The 13,056-nt window shown below is 39.9% G+C and overlaps 1 long non-coding RNA gene across 1 annotated transcript; it reads right to left on the reverse strand.

Annotated features, from left to right (window-relative positions):
- Nucleotides 1-966: 966 nt before the first annotated feature.
- On the reverse strand, nt 967-1,842 carry LOC121034407 (uncharacterized). The gene is made up of 2 exons (XR_005792415.1): nt 1,709-1,842; nt 967-1,386 (listed from the first exon to the last, which is right to left on the reverse strand). It is a non-coding gene; the product is annotated as an uncharacterized LOC121034407 (long non-coding RNA).
- Between the last annotated feature and the right edge of the window lie 11,214 nt (nt 1,843-13,056).

Below are 13,056 nucleotides of genomic sequence, written 5' to 3' on the forward strand. Positions count from 1 at the left end.
TCTTTCTTTCTTTCTTTCTTTCTTTCTTTCTTTCTTTCTTTCTTTCTTTCTTGTTCTTGGAGATTCTCATTAGGTTGCTCTGGAATAGAACCTACAATGGGAAGCTGAATTTTAATGGTCTCCAGTGGATCTATTGCCTGGCCATTTTGGGGGAATCCCCAGGGATCCCACTGGTTCCCAATTTGTGGGATGTTCAGTGAAGAAAAGAGTTTTATGGTTGAATAGGAATGGGAAACGTGGAGTACTCCTATATGAGAGCTGCCGCCCCATACCTTTGGAAAATCACAGTCCATAGTCACAAATTAATGTCTATGAACAATCTTGCAGACAGATACACACTTTCTTTGGTCTGATCTAGCTTTTCCAAAATTTATTCAAGCATTGGACCCTTTCATCACTGATTCCTACTTAAACTCCATGGACTATGCTTTGGGAAATGCTGAACCAACAGTATATAGCAGCATCTGTCTTATGGCATTTCAAAATTTATATTTCATATTGGATTAGTATTTACCTTCCCACAACCGAATGATGGCCCCCTTTGCACTATTTGAATTGCAGATGGAGAAAGACTGACATTTTCTGAGATCAATGACTGACCCAGCCCTTCAGGCTTCAGTGGCCAGCCCTGCCTGTCTCCTAGGATTCCTTTTCCTCTTCCCTTGGATCTCTTAGCTGGCATAAAAGAATGTTCTTTTTAATATGAGAAACAATTTTTACATGAAAGAACTATCAGATCGTACTTCTGTTTTCTTTACTCAAATATACATGACTAGAATGGGCGGTAGAGAATGGGCAGATGTGAATGAGGATAAAGAAGTAGGTCTAGAAGGAAATAGGGTAATAGAGGACTGTGGCAATCAGGTAGAGGAATTTAAATGTGAAGATGTTAAGAATCAGGAAATGGAACAGCTGCCCTCTTTCTTTTGTTCTTGAGCAGCTCCTTCAAGAGAAAGAAGTAATGCCTGTATTGAAATAGCTCATTTATAATGCACTTGTTTCTTTTTCTTAGATAATGACATGGCTTTAAGCTTGAGCAACACCTAATGTGACCCAGTTGGCTCATGTAAGCCTGTTTCTGCTGTTGATTCGTGCATTGGTAATCCTTGACTTCTTTACCTTTTTCCCATGTGGGGCTTCTGTGCTGGATTCATTGCAACTGTGCCATTTGGTACTCAGCCTCGGCTCCCTTGGCAATAGTCATGAATTTCCTCATTGAACAGGGTGATATCCTTGGAGAATCAAACAGGCCCAAAAAGAACAGTAAGGTTACTAGTATTTTTTTTTTCCATTGGTGCCCAATGGAATTATATCATTGCTTTGAATTTCTCTCCATGAGACTTCTTGTCTGGGGAATATCTATTCCACAATTGATTAAATCCATACCTGCAGGGAATAGAAATACTTTACCAACCATCATTGCTCTGAATACGTTTACCTGTCCCAAGAGTCCGTGAAAGAAATGTGGGAACATTTTAATGCTACCTCTTCCATTGCCTCTGTTAACCCATGTCTTCTTTGGAGAAGAGCTTGCTGTCATGAATGCCCTACAGCTTACCTCTTCAGCCAGGCTGGCTACTTGATGCTTGCCAAACATTTAGTCTTCAGCCCACCCACAACCTAATTCTAATTTCCAAAGCTTCTCCAGTTAAGTTTCTTTTTTTCCTGTGTGTACCTGATCTTGCGATATAGGTCTCAGTGTACTCACCTTTTTATGGGACTTCCAGGAATTTGCTCTCCCACTCAAACCTGAAAGCAGGCTTGTTAAGAAAACCGATTCTTTACAAGCGGCCAGCTAATTTGGAGAGTCAATGTTGGAACCTTCTTAATCTTTTTGTTCCCTTGCACCTTAGCTGTTTCTAGGAGCTCCCTGTGGAACTTGGATGGAAAATGTGGTTGGAATTTCTAAAGGATTCTATTACAGACTGTTGAGTGTGGTACTCCCCAGTGATGAGCTGAGCTGAGTACACAGGTACACCCCACCCACAGGCACACAGGTGTTTTGAGTAGGCTTTAATCATTTCCATGTTTTTGCTGTTTGCTTTATTATCCTTGGTCCTATATTAACAGCTGGCCTTCCCGTTCACAGTTTATCTGCAGGCAGAGAGGGGGCTCAGTCAGACGCGTTTATTCCTGGTAAGAGCTCAAGGCCGCTTTCAATTTATTCGGCTTCTTGTGTATCTTCTTGACGCTTGAATTTCTGACCTTTGTGATTTGGTGCTTATGATTTCTTTTGGGATCTGTGGCTTTTGACCATTTGGAACTTTTTCCTGCTTATAAACTGTTTTCTATCTGAACCTCTTGCTGGGTATACTTTCTGACTTCCACACTCCTTAAAATTTCAAATGAATGATGTTCTTATAAGTTTTGACCCATGTGAACCCCTATCAGCTGGGCTGGGCCACTTAACCTAGGGAGAAGGGAGTTTTGGAATTTTATTTAGAACCAAAAGTCGTTTCTTCGCTTAACAATAACACAGAAGGGGCTCCTTGCTGACAGCAACAAGCCAGATATGGGGCTCGAGCTTACAAACCATGAGATCATGACCTGAGTTGAAGTTGGACGTTCAGTCGACTGAGCCACCCAGGTGCCCCTGGAGGTCATCTTTTGATGGATGGATGGTGGGCAACAGGGAGGACACATTCAAGTGATAGCCTTGGTGCTAAGGTAACTGAAGCACTTGGGTCCATCTGGAGTCGTTTAAATCACTAATTGGCAGATAATGTATATCACATGATAGGGAACCCAGGAGAAGATTTGAAAATATGAGAAGACCCTCATTTAGAAACCTCAATATTCCTCTGATTTTCCTGATAGGTTCTTTAAATTACAGCATAATGAGAAAAGTTAGAGAAGTTAAATTGGGAGTGGATTACAGAAGACCTTTTTCCCCTCCATATCAAAGTTTTTGCTTGAGATAATAGTAAATTTACACGCAAGTATAAGGCAGTAGTATAGAGACATCCCTTGTAAGCTTTTCCTAGTATTCCCTGATGGAAACATTTTGCAAAATTACAGTATAGCATCACGACCAAGGTATTGGCATTCATACAATCCATGGTATCCCGTGCAGCCATTTGTGTGTCTGTATCTTTGTGTGTGTTACATTCTGTACAATTGATTCATCTATGCAGGTTCATGTATCCACCACAGTTAAGATCCCAAACAACTCCAACACTGTTAAGTACCCTTAGTGTCACCTTCTAAAGCCATACTGACTTCTACCTGTCCCTATTCTTTATTTCTTCTTGCCCCAGACCTTTTGCAACTACCAATCTGTCCTCCATTTCTAAAAATTGGTCACTTGAAAACTGTCACACAAATGGATCACACAGTATGTAACCTTTTGGATAAACTTTTTTGTGTCTAATTCCCTGGATATTCAGTCAAGTTTTTGTGTGTATCAAGAGTGAATTCTTGTTCTTGCTGAGAAGTATTCCACAGTTTATGTAACTCTTCATCCCTTGAAGGACATCTGGGCTGATTTCAGTTTTTGGCTATTACAAATAAAATGGCTATGAAAATTCATGTGCAATCTTTTTGTATGAAAATAAGTTTTTATTTCTCTGATAGATGCTTACAAGTGCCTTTGTTGGTTTGTATAGTAGTTGTGTCTTAAGCTTTAAGCAAACTGCCAGACATTTTTCTTTTTTTTTTTTCAGAATGACTGTATCATTTACTTCTCTGACATTTGGTACTGTCACTATTTTTTATTGTAGCCATTCTGACAGGTGTGTAGTAATACCTCATTGTGGTTTTAGTTTGCATTTGAAAAGTGACTAACAAAGCTGAATATCTTTTCACATGATTTTTTGCCATCTGCATATCTTTGTCCGTATACGGTCTCTTCATGTCTTTTGCACATTTTTTAATTAGATTTTTTTTTTACCATTGAGTTATGAGGATTCTCTATATACTCAGAAGTCCTTTGTCACAAATGTGGTTTGCAGATAGCTTCTCCCCATCTGTAACATGTCACTTCATGCTCTTTATATGGGCTTTGACAGAACAAAAAAAATAAATTTTCAATTTTGATGAGGTTCAATTATTTTTCCTTTTATAGATTATAATTTTAGTGTCAAGTCTAGGAACTCTGCATAGCCCTAGATTCCAAAGACATGCCTACCTTTTCTTTTGGTTTTATAGTTTCAGATGGTAACAAGTGTATGATCCATTAGGAGTTAATTTTTATATAAGGTGTAAGGTTTAAGTTGAGATTTTATCCCCCTTGGGGATATCTAGTTGCTCCAGCACTATTGGCTAAAAAAAGATGATTCAATATAAAACTGGCCTGAATTAGCATCAGCAAAATGTTGTTCTTCAATTTGGGCTTGCAATTCTGTTACTCTGATCATAGGTGCTCCTGTTGATTGTGAAGGTTTTAAAGGTCCTGTTGATTGTGAAGATTCTGTAAAGGAAACTTGTGATTGACTCCCACATTTCATGGAAGACCTTCCTGGTAAAGGTTCCAAGTGACTGGAAGGTCAGGTCTGGGGTGGCCTGGTAGCCATTGACTGTAAAACATTACTCTTTCATCACAAGATGGAGTGTAATAAGATGAGTCCCTGGTTCTAATTCCAGAAGGCCAGAAAGACCTTAGAGGTGACTGCATGATCAATAGCGTTGACAAATAGACTTCCCACCTCCAGCCCTGTGGGAGGCCAGTCCTCCTCCCAAGTATTCTCCATGCAGCCTTGATGTCTGAGAAGCCACAGGACAATTGGGTTTTCTAGGATTTCAGTTAATGGACATACCCTCATAAGAATTATCCTGGCTCCTTTTACTTCCAGTTCAAAGGTCTTTCCTCTCAGTTGTCAAAATAAAGGGTGGCAGAAAGGTATTTTTGCAACTCTAATGCCAAAAAGATTTCAGGAGCAGTCAAACCAAATACACACCATTACTGACCAGAGTCAAGAATTACCTTTTCTTGGAAGGGTCTCAAGTTAATTACCCTTTGGACCATTGCCATCCAGATCAGGTACCAGGGGAGCAGTGAGCTGCATGGGAAGCACTACTAAATTACAGCTCCCAGGGCCCAGAATCATTGACTGGGGACCTGAGGTAAAGCCTCTGATGTCTTTGCACTTCAGTTTCCCTTTCCTCACAATGGCAGTAAGACCTGTCTTAGCTTCTTCATTGTGCCACTGTGGGGTTCAAATTAGATACTAAAAGGGACAGTTCTCTGAAAACCTGATAGTTGTCCAGATTAAGAAGGCCTGTGATGTACACACACACACACACACACACACACACACACACACACAGCAGGCTTCCCTGCCTATTTGGTCCCTACCCCCACACTGCCGCAGTGTTCAATTAAAAATTTCCTCTGCCTGCCCCGTCCCGCTGCCACACACACAAAAAGTCTCCTGAAATTAGGCTTATCAATAAAGACCTGAACAGTGTCTGGTAGCAAAGTGCTCAATAAATTATAGCTGTCATAATTACCCTGTGACATTTCATTATACCTTGCCACTCACTAGATGACAGCTTGGTTGGGGGCAATGGTGGGGGTGGCCAACTGTCTACTAGATAGCCGTGTTCCCCTTCTGGAGCGCACAGTCCTGACTGAGAAGGGCTGCCCATACCCATCCTAGACTACATTTCTAAAACCCTTGAAGTTATATGTGGCCATATGGCTGGGTTTAGCCAAAGGAATGTGAAACATAGTCATGGGTGGTACTTAAGACAGTGGCCCTGATGGCTCTCCTCATGCTCTTGCCTCCCAGCTGGATAGCTGAAATGGTGGTGTTGACCAAAGAGACTAGAAGGAATATAAAGAAAAGAGCAGAGTGTCTGTCAGCCTCCCTGACATCCCACAGTGTCTACACAGAGTAGCACTGCTCTGTCAAGCTTTCTATTTGATTAGTTGTATAGTTTGATTTCATTATTTTTTTTTTAACAGAAGTTGCCCTATCCTAAGTCGTGACTCACTTTGTCACTTCATTTTTTATGTGAACATGTGAATGTGTTAGCAGACTTCAGACATGTGACATGTTGTACTTTTATTTTTCCCTTGTGACATGTGAAAATCAAATTACACAGAAAAATAGGGTATGAAGATCTCGGGTTCAAATAAATCTTTGAGAAATAACTTCTGAAAGTACAGTTCTTTCAAGACTGCATTTTTCAAGAATTGCCTTGATTAGGTAAAATGAGTGTCACCTACAAATATTAGCCAGACCAATTTTTGAGATAAGTTTGACAGAAAGCATTTTCTCTCTGAAAGGAGCCTTATCTCATCAGATTTTCTTAATGTCGCCTACATCTGGTGCAGTCACAGAGACTATGAACTCCTCCAATCTTTACTTTTCATTCCTCCTGGGTTTTGTGCAGCCACTGGCCCTTGAGATATCCTAAGTATTTGAACAAACAAAACCCCAGGACTGGGAAATCATAACACATCACGTGGGCAGTTGAGTGACTGTCGCCTCAGCTTCTGAAACCAAAGGGATCCAGGTTTTAGCTCCAGTTTAACCATCTGATCAGTCATGGATCCAGTAAAAACTGACCCAGGACTTTGTTCCCTCAACCAAAAGCAGTCTAATAATAGTAGCCACTTGTGTGGAGTCCATGGGGTAATGCATGCAGATGGCACAGATGCTCAAAATGCACCCAATAAAGTCAGCTATTCTGTTCACAAGTACTTTTGGTAAATAACTGCACTAAAAGCAATTTGAAACTATTTTGCTGCAAGTATAGTTAGACTACCAGCCTAAAACAAATACAATTTCTACTAGGGAGAGTCCTACTTGGTTAGTGATCACTGGGATATATAACTGTGCACATGAGACAGAGAGATAGAGAGAGACAGAGGAAGAGAGACTAAGGGAGGAGGAGGGAGAGTGAGATACAGAGCAATGGAGACAGGGAGAATGACAGAGCTACAGAGATAGTGATAGAAACAAAGAGAGGTGAGGGACAAAGAGAGAGTGTAAGAGACAGGGAGATAGACACAGAGGGGGACAAAAAGGAGGGGCATGGAGAGAGAAGAGAATGCAAATACAAATCAAAGTCAATAGAACAACCTTTCTGAAGTACTGAAAGGAAAGCTAAAACAACTTTCAATGCAAATTCTATACCCAACTGAGTATTTACCATTAGAAAAGAATTCCATTTATAACTCTTAATTTTTGTGCAGATGCAAGTTTTGGCTTGGTATGGTATTACTGCTGCTTGAAGAATTGGACATTTCTTACAGTGTAGGTCTTCTGTTGCTGAATTTTCTCTGTGTTTTGTTAGTCTGCAAAAGTCTGTACTTGGCTTGATTATTGCTCAGTGTGGCCACAGCAAGCACTCTACCTTTTGCAGTAGGAAGAGGTCTCATCACTACCTCAGGGGTGAAAATGGCTTCAAGACATGCGGCTACATACTTTACTTGTAACTCTTCTTATCCCCTAGAATGTCAGTCCCTTGAGAGCAGATTTCCCAGCGTTTAGTTCAGGACCTCACCCCAGCTGCCCTTTCCTGGGCAGCTACCATCTTGGCCACCTCCTTCTTGGTGGCAGCCTCATTGTGGCCCTCTGCTGACCCCTCTGCTGCCCCCACCAGCACCTCAGGGGCCTTTGCTGTCACCCACCCCTACTAAGTCATTTTGGTGGAGGGTTGAGGTGACAAGGCTCTACTGTCCTATCTGCCCGGAACGCAGCAAAGCCACCAGCTGTGAGGAGTCAACTGGTGGTGTGGAGGAAGAGAAGGAAGAAGTGATAGGGCAATAACAGGACAGAGGTGGCCCAGGGGAGGACCACATCAGGTATGGGCAGGGGCTGAGGACACCTGTGACTGTGGAGGCAGAAATGGGCATTCAGAGGAGGAAGTATTGCTGAGGGAGATGATGGTGATGGGGTTAGAACCTCAGAGAGAGGGATGAGTGGGGACAAAGGTGCATGTGTATTTAAATTTAGTGGAATTTATGGTTAGCTGATTGGGAAGACTTTAAAAACAGGAGTTATTTAGGGGTACCTGGGTGGCTCATTTGGTTAAGTGTCCTACTCTTTATTGCAGCTCAGGTCATGATCTCACAGTTCATGGACTCGAGCCCCGCATCGGACTGTGCACTGACTGCAGAGCTTGGGATTCTCTCCCTCTCTCTCTCTGCCCCTCCCTCTCTGTCTCTGCCTGGCCCTGTTTCTCTCTGTCTCTCCCTCTCTTTGTCTCAAAAAGAATAAACAAACATTAAAAAAATAAAAATAAAAATAAAAATAGGTATTTAATAAGCAAAGTAATGAAATAATTATTATATTTTAATTATTTTCATTAAATAAAATAGCGTGTACAGTGCCCTAGTGTTACATCTAGCATGTTGGAGCTACACAGTGAATGCTGTTATTATTAAAACACATGAACTTGAAAATTAAAAGACTTTTGTCAAAATAGGATTTACCTGACATTCTAATTTGAATAAAGAAGTCTACATATTCATGACTTCGTTGGCTCTTCTAGGGTTTATCTATTCTTTGCGAATTCCATGACATGATTCCTTGGATTTTAAGTTGTAATTTGCATGCTAGCTAGACAGACAAATGCATGTATAGAAAAGGCTTGAATAGTTTTCCAGATATTCTAATTATTCATCTTGGTGATTTTGTTTCAGGAAAAATTCCTCAAAGAATTGAGTATCATCACCACTTGTCAAAATTAAGTAAATTCAGAATGTTTGGTCGGCTATTTGCTCGTATAAATGAAACTACTGTTACAGAAATAACAGAAAGAATAAGTTGCCTCCCTGCTTCACATTTTCCTCCTCTCACAGTCAGCTTTTCTGCCTTACCAGATTTGTATTTCTCTAGAGAACACAGATGTGAGTATATCTCCTCCCCAACCCACAGCCTCCAGGGCTTCCCATTGTCAAATGGCTTGGTCTGACATGCCTGGCCCTTTCTAGCCTCAATACTTACAGTGCCCCTCAGAGACTCTTATGTCCTAGAGAAACTGAGATACATTTTATGCCATATCCTATGCTTTTTCAGTGGCAGTCTTTAAATTCTACCCATGTTTGAAGACACAGTTGAAATGGCAATTCTTTTTGAAGCTTTATCTATCTAATTCCCATGCCTAAATCCAGGCTGATAATTATTGTCTGTAAACTATCACAACACTTTATTTTACCTGTGTTGGGGGCACCTGAGTGACTCAGTCAGTTAATTGTCCGACTCTTGATCACAGCCCAGGTCTTGATCCCGCAGTACATGGGGTTTAAGCCCTGCATGGGGCTCTGTGCTGACTGTGCAGGGCCTACTTGGGATTCTGTCTCTCCCTCTCTCTCTCTGCCCTTTCTGCACTCAGGCTTGCTCGCTCTCTCTCAAAATAAATAAATAAACTTATTGTTTTTTAATTTTACCTGTGTTGTACCAGATTGTGCCCACCTATTTGTTCTCCTTCCTTCCTTTCACATTTTGTGCACATACTAGGTCACATGCTGTGTTACATGCTGAGCATGCAGCAAGGAATAAATCAAGAGAAATCCATGCTCTTCGGGATATAATGCACTGGGGGAAAGAGCCACTAAATAATCAAAAAGTACCTTTGGGGTCCGTTGGTGGCTCAGTAGCAGACTTTGGCTCAGGTCGTGATCTCACAGTCCCTGAATTCGAGCCCGGAGTCGGACTCTGTGCTTAAAGCTCAGAGCCTGGAGCCTGCTTCGGATTCTGTGTCTCCCTCTCTGTCTGCCCCTCCGCTGTGGGTGCTGTCTCTCTGTCTCTCTGTCTCTCTGTATCTGTCTCTCTCTCTCTTTCAAAAATATTAACATTTTTTAACAACTATGTTTATAATTAAAAAATGAATGCTACCAAGGGAACAGCACCGTAAACTGGCACAGCAGAGGACTGCATTTAGATTTTGAAATACAAAAGGAATTTTGGTCAGGGAGGTAGTGCAGAACTGGTACTGGCAAAGGACGCCCAGAGTCCTACTTTCAGAGGTTCTAGCCGTCAGCCTACAGCCACACAGTTGGGCTCTCCTGGAGAGTCCATAAAAACCTTTCTCTTGCGTGTGCATCCATTTGCCTAAGTGCAGAATGCCTTGATGAGCCTCTCCTAGCTAACTATTGATTGATCCAAGTTTCACCCAAAATGTCTGTGGTTTTCCACCCCCGCCCCCACTTCTTTCCTTCTTACAAATCCTGATTTTGCTTTTGGTAAATGGAATCAATTAATTACTAATTTATTATTGGTTCCTTCCCCATATAAATAAATAACATGCAAATAAAATAAACATCTGCTTGTTAGTTCATTTTTGGGAGAAGTTACCATTTACTGAGCTTTCATGAGTGCCAGGCATGGTATGTGAGTTTTAAATACATTATCTCCTTTGATTTTCACCTTGAAACTCTAAACTCAATGATGACTTTTTTGTCCTCACAATGGAAACTAAAGCACAGAAATGGAAAGTAAGAGGACCAATACTTGAATCTAGTTCAAGTTGACTCCAAAGCCTGTGTTTGTAATCACGCATTACCAGACCGTGACCAATTAGACAAGTTCTTTAAAGGGAGGGAAAATACTTCAACACTAGTGATTCCTCTTGTGAAATGGAAAATCAGGTAGAAAAACATACTTGATACCATTATATTTCAGAAATAAAGGGACTTTAGCTAATGTTCTAAAAGTTTGTCTCTCAATTTTAAGAATCAATTAAAATTCTAATACCAGTTTTCCATAGTAACTAAAATGAATCTAGTTTATAAACGATAATTCTATGTGATTTTTCAAAGAACTATTAGATAATATTGTAAATATGTTTTTCCTCTGTTGTCTCTCAGCACATTTTTACCAAATAGACTTTAATCTATTTTTCTGTCTTTCCAAGTGTCTGCCTGCCTTATTTCCCTTTTTCTCTTTGCTTCTTTATTTTGGGCTGTCTCTATTTTCCTTGTTCTTTTTTTACTTTTTCCCTCTTTCCTTCATGCCTTCATTTCTATCCATCTGTCATCTGTCCATGCATCCTCTTTGCTCATTCAATACATAAATCAAGAAGCTGCAAAATAGTTGACATTCCCAGAAATTCTCAGCATCATTGCCTCCAACAAAAATGGTTTCCATGCATTAACATTGCCAGCTATGGCTGAATTAATTAGTTGTCATATGAGTTAACTTCTCTGAATAGTTGAAGCATCTCCTGTTGAGGGTGATTCCTAACTTTATTAGGAAAGAATTTTTTTTTCTAAAAACAATTGAGAAGTACTGCTTGTTCTCTACCTGAGGGAATTTCTGAAACCTTCAGAAAGCACTCCACCATGAATGAAAAATGAGACCGTCTGATAAATAGGTAGACCTTGAAACCTTGAACATTGAGATGCTTATTGGATCCTAAACTATGCTTCAGTAGAATAACCTGATTAACTTCCAAGGTTTGACACTTCCTGTTCCAGTCAAGCCAGGATATCTCTAAGGAATAGTCACTGAGCTGTCATGTTGGTTCTGTCCTTCAAAAACTCAAAATGTTACAGAAAGTACTTTGAAAAATTTGGTAATGTGCACTTGTGGGTGTATATTCAGGCATACACATACAGGATTAAATTTAGACATGAAGGCATTATGAGCAGCTTGATGAGGTGACCTCTCCTTAAAGCAATGTTTTTAAAATAATTATACGCATATATTTAGTAATATAGAGAAGTGTCTAATTTTCTGTTAATACTGTATTCCTCTCTTTGCATTCAGAATAATAAACTTGTTAAATGTATTAGGTAAAATAATACCTGTAATTTCATTCCATGTTTTTTAGTGATGCATAATTTAGTATTTCTTGGGGTGCCTGGCTGACTCAGGCAGTGGAGTATGCGACTCTTGATCTCTGGTCATAAGTTCAAGCCCTACATTATACATGGAGCCTACTTAAAAAAATCATCTGAATGACCATAACTTAATGTTTCTTTTTTTTAATAACAGATCTTATTTTATTTATCTTCACAACAGATTTTATTTTTAGCCTTTGATCTACACTTTATTTTTTTAATTTTCATTCCTGTTAACATACAGTGCAACGTTAGTTTCAGATGTACAGTGTAGAGATTTAACACATCTATACAACACCTGGTGCTCATCCCCCTCCCCATCAGTTCTCCATAGTTAAGAGCCTAACCCATTTAACCCATCCCCCCATCAGATCTCTATAGTTAAGAGTCTGTTTCTTGGTATGCCTCTCTTTTTTTCCTCCCCTTCTTATTTGTTTTGTTGCTTAAATTCCACATATGAGTGAAATGATACGGTATTTGTCTGACCATATTTCTCTTAGCATAATACTCTCTAGCACCATCTAGTCATTGCAAATGGCAAAATTTCATTCGTTTTTATGTCTGAACATTATTCCATTATATATACACCACATCTTCTTTATCCATTCATCAGTCGATGGACTTTTGGGCTCTTTCCATAATTTGACTATTGTTGATAATACTGCTATAAACATCGAGGTGTATGTACCCCTTTACATTTGTATTTTTGCATCATTTGGATAAATATCTAGGAGTGTAGTTGTTGGGTCATAGGGTAGTTCTATTTTTAACTTTCTGAGGAACCTCCATACTGTTTTCCAGAGTGACTGCACCAGTTTGCATTCCCACCAGGATTGGAAGAGGGCTCCTTTTTCTCCACATCCTCACCAACACTTGTTTCTTGTGTTGTTGATTTTAATAACTCTGATAGGTATGAGGTGGTATCTTTTGTAGTTTTGATTTGCATTCCCCTAATTATCAGTGATGTTGAGCATCTTTTCATGTGTCCATTGGCTGTCTGTAGGTCTTTGGAGAAATGTCTGTTCATGTGTTCTGCCCATTTTTAATTAGATTATTTGTTTTTTTGGGGTGTTGTATGAGTTATTTATATATTTTGGATTTTAAGCCTTTGATTTGGTATGTCATTTGTAAATATCTTCTCCCATTCAGTAGGTTGCCTTTTAGTTTTGTTGATTGTTTGCTGTGCAGAAGCTTTTTATTTTGAGGTAGTCCTAATAGTTTATTTTTGCTTTTATTTCCCATGCCTCAGGGGACATGTTAGAAGGAAGTTATTATGGTCCATGTCAAAAAGGTTACTGCCTGTGTTCTCCTCCAGGATTTTG

Source organism: Herpailurus yagouaroundi, unplaced genomic scaffold (assembly GCF_014898765.1).
Source record: "Herpailurus yagouaroundi ecotype Mexico unplaced genomic scaffold, PumYag 160, whole genome shotgun sequence".
Lineage (NCBI taxonomy): Eukaryota > Metazoa > Chordata > Mammalia > Carnivora > Felidae > Herpailurus > Herpailurus yagouaroundi.